Below are 13,703 nucleotides of genomic sequence, written 5' to 3'. Positions count from 1 at the left end.
TCAGAGGAAAGGAGAGAATTTGGACCTCAAAAGTTTAAAAATGATTGTTAAAATTATTTTAAAAGTAATTGAGAAATATTTAACAAAATAAATAAAAATATATTTTTTTAAATGGCTAACTAAGGGGCGGCCAGGTGGCTCAGCGAGTAAGAGCACCAGCCCCAGTGTCGGGATGACTTGGGGGATTGAATCTGGGCTCAGATACTTAGCACCATACCCAGAAATAACTGGCCATGTAACCTTAAGCAAGTTACTTAACACCAATTGCTTAAAAAAATTGGCTAACTATAACCAAAAATGTGAAATGATCACATATTTAATCTACAGAACAGTTGAGAAAATAAAAAAGTTTAAAACAAACAAGGAACCTTCCATACTGATTATAATTCACTGTTATCTTTGCTACTACAATCCATTCACATTAAATAAGAAAAAAATAATCAACCTATGTGCTGTTTTTTTGTTTTGATTTTTTTATTAATTTGTTTACTTTTAGTTTACGAGGTTCAATTCCACAATTTCTTGAGTTTCAAATTTTGTCCCCCTCTCCTCCCCCCCATGGCGGCATACAGTCAAGTATAGGATCTGCAAATACTTTCACATTAGATGTTAAAGAGAAAATAAAACCAAACAAGAAAAAGAAAAAGATCAGGTAACTTGCTTCAATCTGCATTCAAACTCAGTTCTTTCTAGTTCTTTCTCTGGATGTAGACATCTCTCTCCATCATGAGTCTTTTGGAGTTGACTTATAATCCTGCATTGCTGAGAAGAGTTCAGTCTATCAAAGTTAGTCATCACACATACATTGTGTCTATAATTGTGTACAAATTTCTCCTGGTTCTGTTCTTCTCACTCAGCATCAGTTCATATAAGCCTCTCCAGATAAATATGAAGTGCTTCTGCTCCTCGTTTCTTATAGCACAATAGTATTCCATTACATTCATATACCACAGCTTGTTCAGCCATTCCCCAATTGATGGGCACCCCCTTAATTTCCAATTCTTTGCCACCACAAAAAGAGCTGCTATAAATATTCTTGTACATATGAGTCTTCCTCCCACTTCTAAGATCTCTTTGGGACACAACCCTAGAAGTGGTATTGCTGGGTCAAAGGGTATGAAATTATTTATAGCCCTTTGGGCATAATTCCAGATTGCTCTCCAGAATGGTTGGATAAGTTCACAACACTACTAGCAATGCATTAGTGTTCCAATTTTTCCACAAGGGATAAACTAATTTTGAACCTTTCATGATCTTGACATTTTTCTTAGAGATCTTAGGGGACATGCCATACTTTTAGATTTATTACCAGTCCTTCTTCCATCTTCTACAAATATTTTAAATCTAATTTTCTTGATGACTTCCTTGTGCATCCATCTGAGCCTCTTTAGATGATTTTAGTCTTTTCTTCCTAATCAAAATTACATCTGATTTTATCTTCAGAAATTTCATTTTTAAGATCTTCCCATTCCTCTTGGACTGTGCTTATCATATAGCAGGTATATAATAAATGCTTGTTGATTGAGTTCACATGTAAAATTTTGAGTTAAGTGATACTATCTGTCTTTTATCTGAACCCTCTGAATTCAGCTTTGAAATCTAGGATGCATGCCAGACTATGCCCATTTTTTCTTTCTCACAAATTCTAAGAGGAAGTGATCACTTTTCCCCAACTTTCCCATCACCAATAGTTTAGTGCTTCTTCATAGGTCTAAACTAGGTCCAGAATAACATCTGCTTCATTGTTTCCTCTACTTGTTTTTTGGAGGGGAGAAAGGGAGGCATTTGGGGTTAAGTGACTTGCCCAGGGTCACACAGCTAATAAGTGTCAAATGTCTGAGGCTGGATTTGAGCTCAGGTCCTCCTGACTCCAGGGTCACTGCTCTATTCACTGTGGCACCTAGCTGCCCCTTCCTCTACCTTTTAAAGAATTATTTGTTTAAGTCATTCCCCAATTGATAAATGGTCAAAGGATGTGAACAGGCAGTTTTCAGAGGAAGAAATTAAAGATATCTATAAGCATATGAAAAAATGCTCTAAATCACTATTGATTAGAGAAATGCAAACCAAAACAACTCTGAGGTTCCACATCTCACTGGTCAGATTGGCTAAGATTACAAAACAGGAAAATGACAAATTCTGGAGAGGATGTGGAAAAATTGGAACACTAATGCATTGCTGGTGGAGTTGTGAACTGATTCACCCATTCTGGAGAGCAATCTGGAACTATGCCTGAAGGGCTATAAGTAATTTCATACCCTTTGACCCAGCAATACCACTTCTAGGGTTGTATCCCAAAGAGATCTTAGAAGTGGGAGGGAGACCCATATGTATAAAAATATTTATAGCAGCTCTTTTTGTGGAGGCAAAGAATTGGAAATTAAGGGGATGCCCATCAATTGGGGAATGGCTTAACAAGTTGTGGTATATGAATGTGATGGAATACTACTGTGCTATAAGAAACAAGGAGCAGATGCACTTCATATTTACCTGGAGAGGCTTATATGAACTGATGCTGAGTGAGAAGAACAGAACCAGGAGAAATTTGTACACAATTACAGACACAACGTATGTGTGACGACCGACTTTGATAGAATGGACTCTTCTCAGCAATGCAGGGTTATAAGACAACTCCAAAAGACTCATGATAGAAAGAGATGTCTACATTCAGCGAAAAGAACTAGAAAGAACAGTTTGAATGCAGATTGAAGCAAACTACCTGCTGTCTTTCTTTTTCTTGTTTAGTTTTGTTTCCTCTTTCCCACTGTTCATTCTATCCATTACAGTTCTTCTGTATAACCTGACTAATGTCCAATGTGAAAGTATTTCCAGATCTTATACTTGATTGTATGCCGCCATAGAGGGGCTGGGGGGAGGGCGGGGAAGAAAATTTGAAACTCAAAAATTGTTATACTGAATCTTGTAAACTAAAAGTAAACGAACAAGTTAATAAAGACCAAAAATTTTTTTAAAAGGATAATTTGTTTATTGAATTCTTAGTTATCTAGTGAGATTGCTTCTGCCCTATACCATGGTTTTGCATAATACATGCCCATATTGAAAGCTTTGCCCCTTCTTCCACTTACTGTTTTCTAGAGTTTTTCAAAAGCAACAATTTACACAGCCAGCTCCAACAGCTCTCTGGTAAGTTAGGGCATAGAGAAACAAACAAGATGAGTAAGAATACTTCAGATCCTAATGGGAGGTTCTAAGCCAGTGGGAAACGGTCTTGTCTGCAGAGTGGAAGAGAGAAGACCACTTGGGAAAATTCATCCTTATTCACCTAGGATATAAAAGTGAAACTCATGTGATCAGGACAAGTAGAAGATTCTTCCCACAGTACTAGAAGAGATCCTTTGTTTATAATGGAAAAGGACTATGGGACCAGGTTTTAGCAGGAAGAGTCAATAGCTTGATGTCATTCTTAACCCTAGGCTTGAAAAGCCCTGACACTATTAGTCTTTCCCTTAGTTCAGCTACTAAAGAGCTGGCATCATTTTCTAAGAAGGAGCAACTGCTAGAGAGCATCTGTGGCAGAGAAAATAGTTCAGATCTATTCTGACCTTGGGAGTGAATGAATGATAACATAATTTCTCCTAGACCAGCTGCTTAAGAATTGCACCATCTCCTGGGAGAAGGAACAACTGCATCTGTGGAAGAGAGCTAAACAGCACTGAATAATGTATGGCAGAGCCAGAGTTGTGAGTACCAACCTTTCCCCTCTAGGAGTAAAATCAAGGACAGTACTATGAACCACAGGGATGGTATAGATCTCCACTGGGGTTGAGGTAATAAGGGGAGTTGATGATCATCCCTTGGGACAGTGCCATACAATGATATTCCTTGGGGGGGGGGGCACAAATGAATAAGAGAAACAGAGAACATCAACAAGGGTTATATTTAAAGCATACTTCCCCCCACACACACACCTCAGCATGAAGGTAGGACCTGTAATTTTGTTGTTATGAATACTCCCCTCCACTCATACAGATTTCAATCTCTGTACAGTTTAGTAAAAGATCTTTTTTTGTAGGGCTCAAGCAAAAAATATCATAATAAGAGCTAGGATTTATACAGCACCTACTATGTACTAGGTACTGTGCTAAGCACTTTAAAAATATTTTATTTGATCTTCATAAGAACCATGGGAGGTAAGTGCTATTACAATCCCTGTTTTACAGTTGAGGAAACTGAGATGGAGGTTAAGGGACTTATCTAAAGTCATAAAGTTAGTAAGTGTCTAAGGCCATATTTGAACTCATATCTTCTTGACTCCAGGACCACTGCACCATCTAACTGCTCTATTATCCCATAAGCAGTCTGGTGATGAGCATCTATGAATTGAGGTGAGTTGGTACTTGACAAAAAGATAGAAATGTTATCACCGGGCCCATCCTTGGAGACTTTCTAGTTTTGTAAGATCTATAAGAGCTTGGTAGGATTGGCTTCACTGGCAAAGTCTTCAAGAACAGAGTCATTTCCATACCACATCAGACTAGGACTTTTGTGGAGGTAAACACCAAATTTTTTAAAGCAATCTCTGCAGCTATTTAGTTCTTTGTTACTATTATTCTACTCCCAAATTAATTCCTTCTTTTCATTACCTTGTGCAGATCTGTTTGGAATTGATCAAATGGCTCATTCTTCCTTTCTGGTTTTAAGATAAGCGCGGAAAGCTGTCTTATATTCAAGAACAGAATTTTTTTGGTTTTTTTTTTTTTGTTTTTGTTTGTTTTGCTTTTTCTATATAACTCCAATTTAAAACAGCTTTTGGTCTGTACTGTGATTATATTAGTGTAGGGAGTCCACAGTGAGGAAACTACTTTTACCAATGCTAATTATCTAACTAATTTGCAACATAGTGCTTTTTAAAAAAGTTTTATCGATATTTTGTTTTGCATTATATACAATTACAAATTTCATCCCATACTCCAGAGGAAATCACTTGTAACAAAGTAAAACAATTAAGTAAAACCAACAATTATAGTGACCTCATCTGAGAATTCATACAAAATTCTACATCTATAGCATCCACCTCTTTATCTAAGTTTTTTTTATTAATTTATCTATTTTCTCTTCTTTTCACCTCATACCTCACTGAAAAAAAGAGAAAAAATTCTTTGCAACAAATATTCATAATTAAGTAAAATATATTCCCTCAATGGCTATGTACAAAAAGTATAGCATGTTTCATCTTTAGTTCTCTGTAATAATGGAAGGTCATTGTATTGATGATAGTTCTTACAAAGTTGTTGTTATTGTATAAACTATTCTACTGGTTCTGCTCATTTCATTATTCATCACTCAGTCAAAATTCCTTATTTTTGTAATATTGATGCTGCAGTTCTGGTTTTGCTTACTTCACACTGCATCAGTTCATATAAGTCTTTCCAGGTCTCTTTGAAATAACTTATTTCCTCATTTCTTACAGCACAATAATATTCCATCACATTCATATACAACAATTTATTTGGTTACTCCTCAATTGATGGCCATTCTCTTAGCTTCCAGTTTTTGCCACCACAAAAAGAGCAGTTATAAATATTTTTATATATATATATCGGATTTTTGCCATTTCTCCAATCTTTTAATGATACCTGGAACATTAAAGGTTAAGTGATTTGCTTGGGGTCACACAGTGTGTAGAATGTAAGCTAATTGAGAATGGCAATAATTTCATTCTTTGAATTTTCTTTGTCCTTGTATCCCAAAGTACCCAGAACAGTGCTTGTCACATAGTAAGTTGTTGCTGCTGATGCTCAGCCCTTTAGTTGTGTCTGACTCTTTGTGACCCAGCAGACCATTCTGTTCATGGAGTTTTTTTCAAAACATTTTCTTTCAAAACACTGGAGTGGTTTGCCATTTCCTTCTTCAGTGGATTAGGGCAAAGAGAGGGTAGGTGACTTGCCTAAAGTCATATGGGTAGTAAGTTATCAGAGGCTGGATTTGAACTCAGGTCTGCCTGACTCTAGGTCCAGCACTCTATCTCTATTGAACCACCTACTTACCTCCTTTTCTAGCTCATTTTACAGATGAGGAAACTGAAGCAAACAGGGTTAAGTGACTTGGCTAGGGTCACACCACTAGTAAATGTTGGAGACTGGATTTAAACTAAGGTCCTTCTGAGTCCAACCCTGACACTCCATCCACTGCACCACCTAGGTGTTCATGTACCTCCTACCTACTCCACATAATAAGTACTTATTAAATTTTGTTGTTTAGTCGTTTCAGTTGTACCTGACTTTTCATGACCCCACATGGGATTTTCTTGACAAAAATACTGGAGTGGTTTGCTATTACTTGTTGATTAATTGAAAGGAGAAATTTCAGCCTAGCTTGTCTTACTTCTTACTGCTTCTCCAATAATATTAATGCTTCAATTTTACCCTACTCCATTAATAGCTAGCATTTACAAAGCACCTGGAGATTTGTAAAATCTTTTCCATATTCATTCTAGACTCTTGCGTTCTAAAAACCAGACTACTTACTGGTCCATATATACAACATTTCATCTTCTACCTCCATGCCTTTGTACGATCTACTCCCATGCTAGGAACACTGTCATTCTTCACCTCCATCTCATGCAATCCCCATCTTCCTTCAAGGAGCAGTGTAGTGCTCTGTTCTATGGAAAGCCTATCTCAATTTTGCCAGAAATTACTCTGTATCTACCTTGTATGTATTTTTGTACTTAATTTTATGTGAACGTGTTATTCTCCCCTTTCCCTCTTCCCCCTGCCCAATAAAATATAAGCTCTTTGAAGCAGGGGCCACTTTGTTTTCTTGTCTGTATGTCCAGCACCCAGCCCAGTGCCTGGAACATGGTGTTTGCTTAATAAATGTCCACTGTTGTAGATTTCAGTTTCTAAGTCATGGTAAATTTATTAAATGTCTAATTATGGTAATTTATGCTATTTACATACTTTCTTACACAGGTATCTTTGCCATATATAGTGTGAAGGTAGAGATTTTTGCTGGAGTATAGTTTGGGGGTAGGCATTTCTAAGCTTCCAAATCTAGGCCATTTAAAAAAAAGCTTTTCCCAAATATCACATCTGCAGTAAACATTCTTGGCTTCAGAAATATTGTTGAGCACACTTTCAATCAATTAAGAGACAGAAGGAAATGGCCAAGAAGCTAAGATAGCCAAGCACTTAAAGGCACAATGGGATCTCACTAAGTGGTGTGTCAAGTTTCAACAGTATTAGAGGTCTTTTTTTTTGTTGGAACCTGAGTAAATCCAAGAAAAGTATTTTCTATAAAATGTAATACAATATAGAGGCAAAATAATAAATTAGAAATATTGGTAAGTTTTATTTTAAAATGTTTCTCTGCAGTTTGTTTCATGTTTATTTTTAAATCATGAATTTTTTTTTTAATTTTGGGATTTGGGGTTTCTCTATCATTCACATACATCACATAGACTTAAATACTTAGTATTGAACAGATGAACATTATGCTATTCTTACACTTAGTGATGGATACACAGTATGCAAGTGCTAGCTGCTTAATTTTTTTTCAAACCCAGAGAAGTTGCTGAAAGGATAAATGTTAATAATCAATACTCCATTAGGGGATAGAAGATGTATATCTATCTTTTTTTTAAAGCACCCTCAGAAGATTTAAATGGGAAATAACTCTTGACAATTTCCTTAAGGGACTGGCATGGAGTTCTTATAGGTAGCGCTGGCCTGGGAATCTCCGACTTTGGATTTCTAGCACTAACTTCAGCATTGACTTCCAATGTTCCAAGAGTGGGTTACACTGTGGTATTCCCCTGGAAAGGCACAGTATAGAGGTCTTGATAGTCACAAACTCGAGCAAAGGCAGCTAAAAACATTTAGTTGCCAGAAGCTGTCAGAAGCCTTAGGTCAGACTCAATGAAGTATTTACATATCTTATAGTCCTTATACTTCTGTTTCCTCTGTGATTTGGGGGAATAAGTGTGAAAAAATACTCTAGGCATGAGCCCTTACTGACACTATTATTAAAATGATCTTAGAGACACATTCCATTTATTCTGTCTTAAAGGTATGTAATATAATGCCAAGGAAAGGCAACTTCCCAAGGTTCAGAATACCAGCATAGGTGCTCTCCATTTTATTCAGTGACCAACCAAGAACAGAGAAGATCAAAACATGACATCATTCCAAATACAGCATTTACTAAATGTGATTAAATAATCTCCAAGGACTACCCCACCCCAGGACCTTCCAATCATTCAATCAATTACAAAGTCTCTGTTCTAAATACTTCTCCACCCCTAGGCTATACCTTAATTAAGTCCACCACAAAGCCCCTCTTCTCAAATGGAGATTAGTTTCCAAACATAAGGTCAAAAGTTCCCCACCCCTGGATCACAATTGAATCTACCCCAGAGTTACATCAAGTTTAAACACAGCACTTAATACCCAAATGGAGGTCTTTTCTTCATCTTGACACAAGGCAAGTTCTCAGCAATCTTAGTTCCTGGGGAGACAAGGCTTAGCAAGGCCATAAGATACATTGCCAATCCCTTCATGAATTTATCCTCTGTCTGTAGAACAGTCCTAGAACCCCTGAACACATTAGCAAAGCCCTCTCCCAGGATTTCTGTAAACATACAACAAGAAAATCCTTCTTCAGGGCTTCTGAACCAACAGAAAGGCTCCCAGACCCCTGCAACAACAGCACCGTCCTTCACCAGTGGACAGTATTCACTCTGTCTGCAGGACAGTCTCCAGACCCCTGCAACAACAGCACTGTCCTTCACCAGTGGACAGTATTCATTCTGTCTGCAGGACAGTCTCCAGACCCCTGCAACAACAGCACTGTCCTTCACCAGGGGACAGTATTCACTCTCTGTCTGCAGGACAGTCTCAGGGCTTCTTAGTGAACAGCCAGGTTCCAGGACTTCTTCAACAAAAGGACTGTCTTTCACCAGTGGACAAATCTGGCAAAATAACATCAAAACAGACAGACAAAGTACCAGCAAAACAGCCATGTCTCCTCAGTCCTTGGCAGCTCAGGGGGCAGGTCTCAAAAGTCCAGGGCAATTCAAAGCGGCCACCAGCAATTCTCTTAGTCTCTCTCTCTCCACGAGGTGCTGCTTCCAAAAAAAAGTTTCTTCTGCCTCTCTCTTGTGTCTCCAAATCTACATCACCAGCTCCTCCCAGTTCAGTACTTTCTTTTCACATCAAAAAGTCCATCCCACAGGTGGGATTAACAAGCTCTGGGTTTTAACACAATCAATTTGAAAACCAAGCCAATACAGGGGAATCTTTAATTGCCATTACTATCACAAGGTATCATTTCCCATTGTGAAGATCAAGAAGGAGAGGCACAAGATATAATTTTTTTTTAACTCCAAGAAATGTATTTTGTTGGGGCTGTAGTGGGGGAGTGGGTTGTCTGAGAAAATAAAACTGTTAAGATGACAGAATGCAAAATATTGACAGCTTTTTCCAACATATGTATATGTGTATATGTATATGTATATGTATATGTATATGTATATGTATATGTATATGTATATGTATATGTATATGTATATGTGTGTGTGGCACTGTATACAGCATGCCAGGTCTGGAGTTAGGAGGACCTGAGTTCAAGTTAGACCTCAGATACTTACTAGCTATGTGACCCTGGGGAAATCACTTAACCTTGTTTATTTCAGTTTCCTCATCTATAAAATGAACTAGAGAAGGAAATGGCAAACTACTCTAACCTCTTTGCCAAAAAAAAAAAAACAACAACCCCAAATAGGGTCACAAAAAGTCAGACAGGACTAATCAATAAAACAGCAATGTACATACACACTTGAGCTATTATGATAGTACCTCCTGAAATTGGGACTATGTCTGAATATCTGATTTCTGCCTAATGATTAATGACTGACAAGGAGATTCATATCTTGGCAGATGTCAAGGGGAAAAGCTGATACCCACAAGGTATCTTCAATTGTCAAAGGAAGGAGCTTAGGCTCTTACTTCCTGAGATGCTGTATGGTTGGGTAAATAGTAGTTAGAGACTAGTGCAGGGTTAAAACACAAAACTACTAAAAGGGAAATCTAGGTTTGGGATTAGGTTACCAAACTGGGACTAGAAAAATATATTGAAGGAGAGGACATAAACAAGATACAGTAATCAGGAACTCAGGACATCTGAGTTAAATTGGAAGGCCAAAAATTGGAATGTGGAGGACCAGAGTTAGGTTGCTAAACCAGTCAGGGACATGAAAGATCAATGGCACCAGGCATTAATAAGAAACTAAAGGTCAAAATCACAGATTACAAGAGGATAAGACCAGAGATGCATATAATCAATCAGGTGTTATACCTGTGAGCCTTAAATAATTGCCTGGATTCACTCAGTGATGTCTGTTCCTCACCCCCTTCATTTTAGAGATGAGAAAACTGAGGCAATGTGGTATAATGGAATGAGCCCTGGATCTTGGGTAAGAGGATCTGGATTTGAAACGTAGATTTAACATCACATTTATGACCTTGAGCAAGTCACTTACCCAAGTCTTAATTTCTTCACCTGTAAAGTAGGCAGCATGGTACAGTGAAAAGAGCACTGCCTCTGGAATCAGAGGATCTAGATTCAGATTTTGCCTCTAAAGCTTACTACTTGTATGACCTTGGATAATTAATTAAATGTTCTGGGCCTCAATCTCCTCATCTGTAATATGAATGAGTTGGATTAGATGCCTGAGGTCCCTTACAGCTCCATGATGATAAGTAAATATAAAAATGACACAATCTCTAAAGTCCTATCAAGCCATAAATCCTATTTTTAATCTTATTTCAAAGAATGACACAGTCTTGATGCTGCAAATATAATTTTTAATATGTCAGGATATTTAAATTAAACATAAATATCAATTGAAGACTACTTGCAAAAGACATTGTAACAGCTACTGAACAACAATGGGGAATATGCATTTTTTAAAAATGTACTGAGTATATGTGATAGTTTTTTGTTCTTTTGTTTTGGTCTAGAGTTATAATGGTATCAGAATGAGTGATGCCCTCAGCATTCCAAGTGAGGAATCTCCTTCTACCAATCATTTTGCAATTTATAGTTTTAAAAAAGTTGTTTCAGGCATTGAGAGCTGAGGGTCACATAACCAGTCCATAGTAAAGATAGGGCTTCATCACAGTCCTTCTTTACTCCAAGGTTGTCTTTCTATCTACTATGCCAGGCTGTCTCTCCTACAACTTGCTACCACGTGTCATCAGCAGAAAAACTAAATTAATCATATTAAGCTTGATGTCAACTAAAACTTCTAACTCTTTTCCTTATGAACTATTGTTAGTGGAGGTCTATATTTTTATAGGTTTGCTATTTACCTTTTGAATCTAAGTTCTAAACTTTATATTTCCTCTTATCAGATTATATCTTGTTAATTATGTCTAGTGTTACAACCTGTTAAGATTATTTGGAGATTCTGAGTCCCTCATCCGACATGTTAGCTACTCCTCAAGTCTTTACATAGTCCTCATTATAGATATGCCTTATATATCTTCATCCAAGGCACTGAAGAAGTGTCATACAATACAGGACTAAGTCAGAACCCTGTGGGGTGCTACTAGAGACATCCCTTAATGATGTGAATTACAATTCTTTGGTATGACTGTTTAATCAGCTATTAATTTACAGTGCTTTCCTGTCACTCAGCTAACAACTCTTCTTATTTCAAGGATAAAATGAGAAACTTTACCAAATATCTTAATGAAATCCAGTTACCCTATATCCACAGCATATAGCTGATCTCTTCCAGGTTATATTTTTATCAAAGAAGGAAATGGGCTCATTAGTGAAGCCCAGGCATGATGCAGGACCCACCATACTAACAATATAGTTGAGGGCTATAGCTCATGCTCAACAATGTATGCACTCCTCACCATCTTCAATCTCACTGGACTGGTCCAACATGCACATGCTAGCAGGCAAACCTATGGATTTTCAGGGGGGCAAAGGGTCCTGGCCCTGGCTATTGTCACTCAGTTACTATTCAACTTATCTCAGAACATTGGTGGGGCAACCCTAGGGTAGGGGGAATATATTCCTACTAATCATCACTTTAGCTCCTGAGACCTCACTGGTGTGCTATCCATTTATACAAATACAGTGGTGTCAGTCAGAGTGACACTACACATGATTAAACATGAAAGATTTATTTAATAAAGTCAAAGCAAAAAATAATCACAAACTTTCCTTATACACGGTAGAAGGCTGAATTAAGAATAATCATAACTTTTTTTTCAATTAAGGTCAAGAGAAGTAATAGAATATAATTGTATGCCCATAAACCTGGGTCTCATTCTACATTTTACAATGTCATATTAAAATTATACTTTATTAAAGTGAAATTTTAATGATTAATGATATTTAATTTATAATTATATAATTAATCATATTAAAACTAAATTATCACATGATCACTTCAATTGATGTAGAAAAACTTGACAAAGTACAAGACCCTTTTATTCTCAAAACCCTATAAAGCAGAGGTGTAGAGAGAGCTTATTTTAATATCATAATACCATCTAACACCAAAAGGAAATATCATATGCAATGATGATATGATAGAATCTTTTTCAATAAATATGAGAGCAAAGCACATTCATTTGTTATAGTTTTGGAAATGCTAGCAATAGCAACAACACAAGAGAAAGAAATTAAAAGAATAAAGATAGGTAAAGAGATAAAACTATTCTTGTTTGCTGATATGATGATTCTCTTAGAAAATCCTATGGAATCAGGAAAGATGCTAATTGAAACAATTAATAGTTTCAGCAAAATAGCAGCCTACAAAATAAATCCTTAAATCATTGAAAAAATATAAGAAGCAATAATAGGAAAATTTCATTCCAAATAACTAAAAATGTGTAAAATATCTGAGGGATCAACACAAAAAGACTGGTACAGATTCAATTATAATGTGCTCCTTAAAGAAATTAAGAACAATTTAAATAGCCAGATAAATATTCAGAGCTCATGGCTAAGCCATGCCAGTATAATAAAAATGAAAATACTACCAAAATTAACTTACACTTTTAATGTTATACCAATCAAATTCCCAAGTAAATATTTTACAGAACTTCTTAAAATTGTTTTAAAAAATTTCATTTGGAAAAACAAGTAGACTATGAAGGTATATGATTAAAAAGAAGTAGGAATGAAGGGGAAAACACTTCCAGACCACAATCTATATCATACAGCAGCAATCATTAAAAAAAAAATCTAGTTTTGGTGTAATAGTAATGGAATATAAATATCCCCCTGTATTGGTTTGGTTTTCAAATTGATTGTGTTAGAACCCAAAGCTTGTGAATCCCATTTGTGGGATGGACTTGTTGACATGAAAAGAGAGGGCTGAACTGGGAGGAGCTGGTGACATAAATTTAGAGAGACACAAGAAAAGACAGAGGCAGAAGAACTTTTTGGAAGCAGCACCTTGGAGCCAGAGAGAGACTGAGAGGATTGCTGAGGCTACTTTGAATTGCCCAGGACTTTTGAGAGCTGCCACCCAGAGCTGCCAAGGACTGAGGAGACATGGCAACAGCTGGTACTTTGTCTGTCTGTTTTGATGCTGTTTTGCCAGATTTGTCCACTGGTGAAAGACAGTCCTGTTGTTGCAGAGGGCTTGGAACCTTGCTGTTGGTTCAGAAGCCCTGAAGAAGGATTTTCTTGTTGTATGTTTACAGAAATCCTGG

At 36.9% G+C, this 13,703-nt stretch overlaps 1 protein-coding gene and 1 long non-coding RNA gene across 2 annotated transcripts in view; one reads left to right on the top strand and one right to left on the bottom strand.

Annotated features, from left to right (window-relative positions):
• Nucleotides 1–13,703, bottom strand: part of ACYP2 (acylphosphatase 2) — a 227,762-nt gene that overhangs the window by 26,360 nt on the left and 187,699 nt on the right. The gene's annotated exons all lie outside the window — the stretch shown is intronic.
• LOC138148950 (uncharacterized) overlaps nucleotides 3,244–13,703 on the top strand; it is a 16,309-nt gene continuing 5,849 nt past the window's right edge. Inside the window, exons 1-2 of the long non-coding RNA XR_011165210.1 lie at nucleotides 3,244–3,701; nucleotides 4,279–4,346. This is a non-coding gene — a long non-coding RNA (uncharacterized lncRNA). The remainder of the gene's footprint in view (nucleotides 3,702–4,278; nucleotides 4,347–13,703) is intronic.

Source organism: Petaurus breviceps, unplaced genomic scaffold, assembly GCF_028583685.1.
Source record: "Petaurus breviceps papuanus isolate PSGF00001 unplaced genomic scaffold, PetGlider_PUasm1.0 90842, whole genome shotgun sequence".
In the NCBI taxonomy this organism is placed as follows: Eukaryota; Metazoa; Chordata; class Mammalia; order Diprotodontia; family Petauridae; genus Petaurus; species Petaurus breviceps.
Note: the sequence above shows the minus strand (reverse complement) of the source record. Positions and strands in the feature narration are given on the sequence as shown.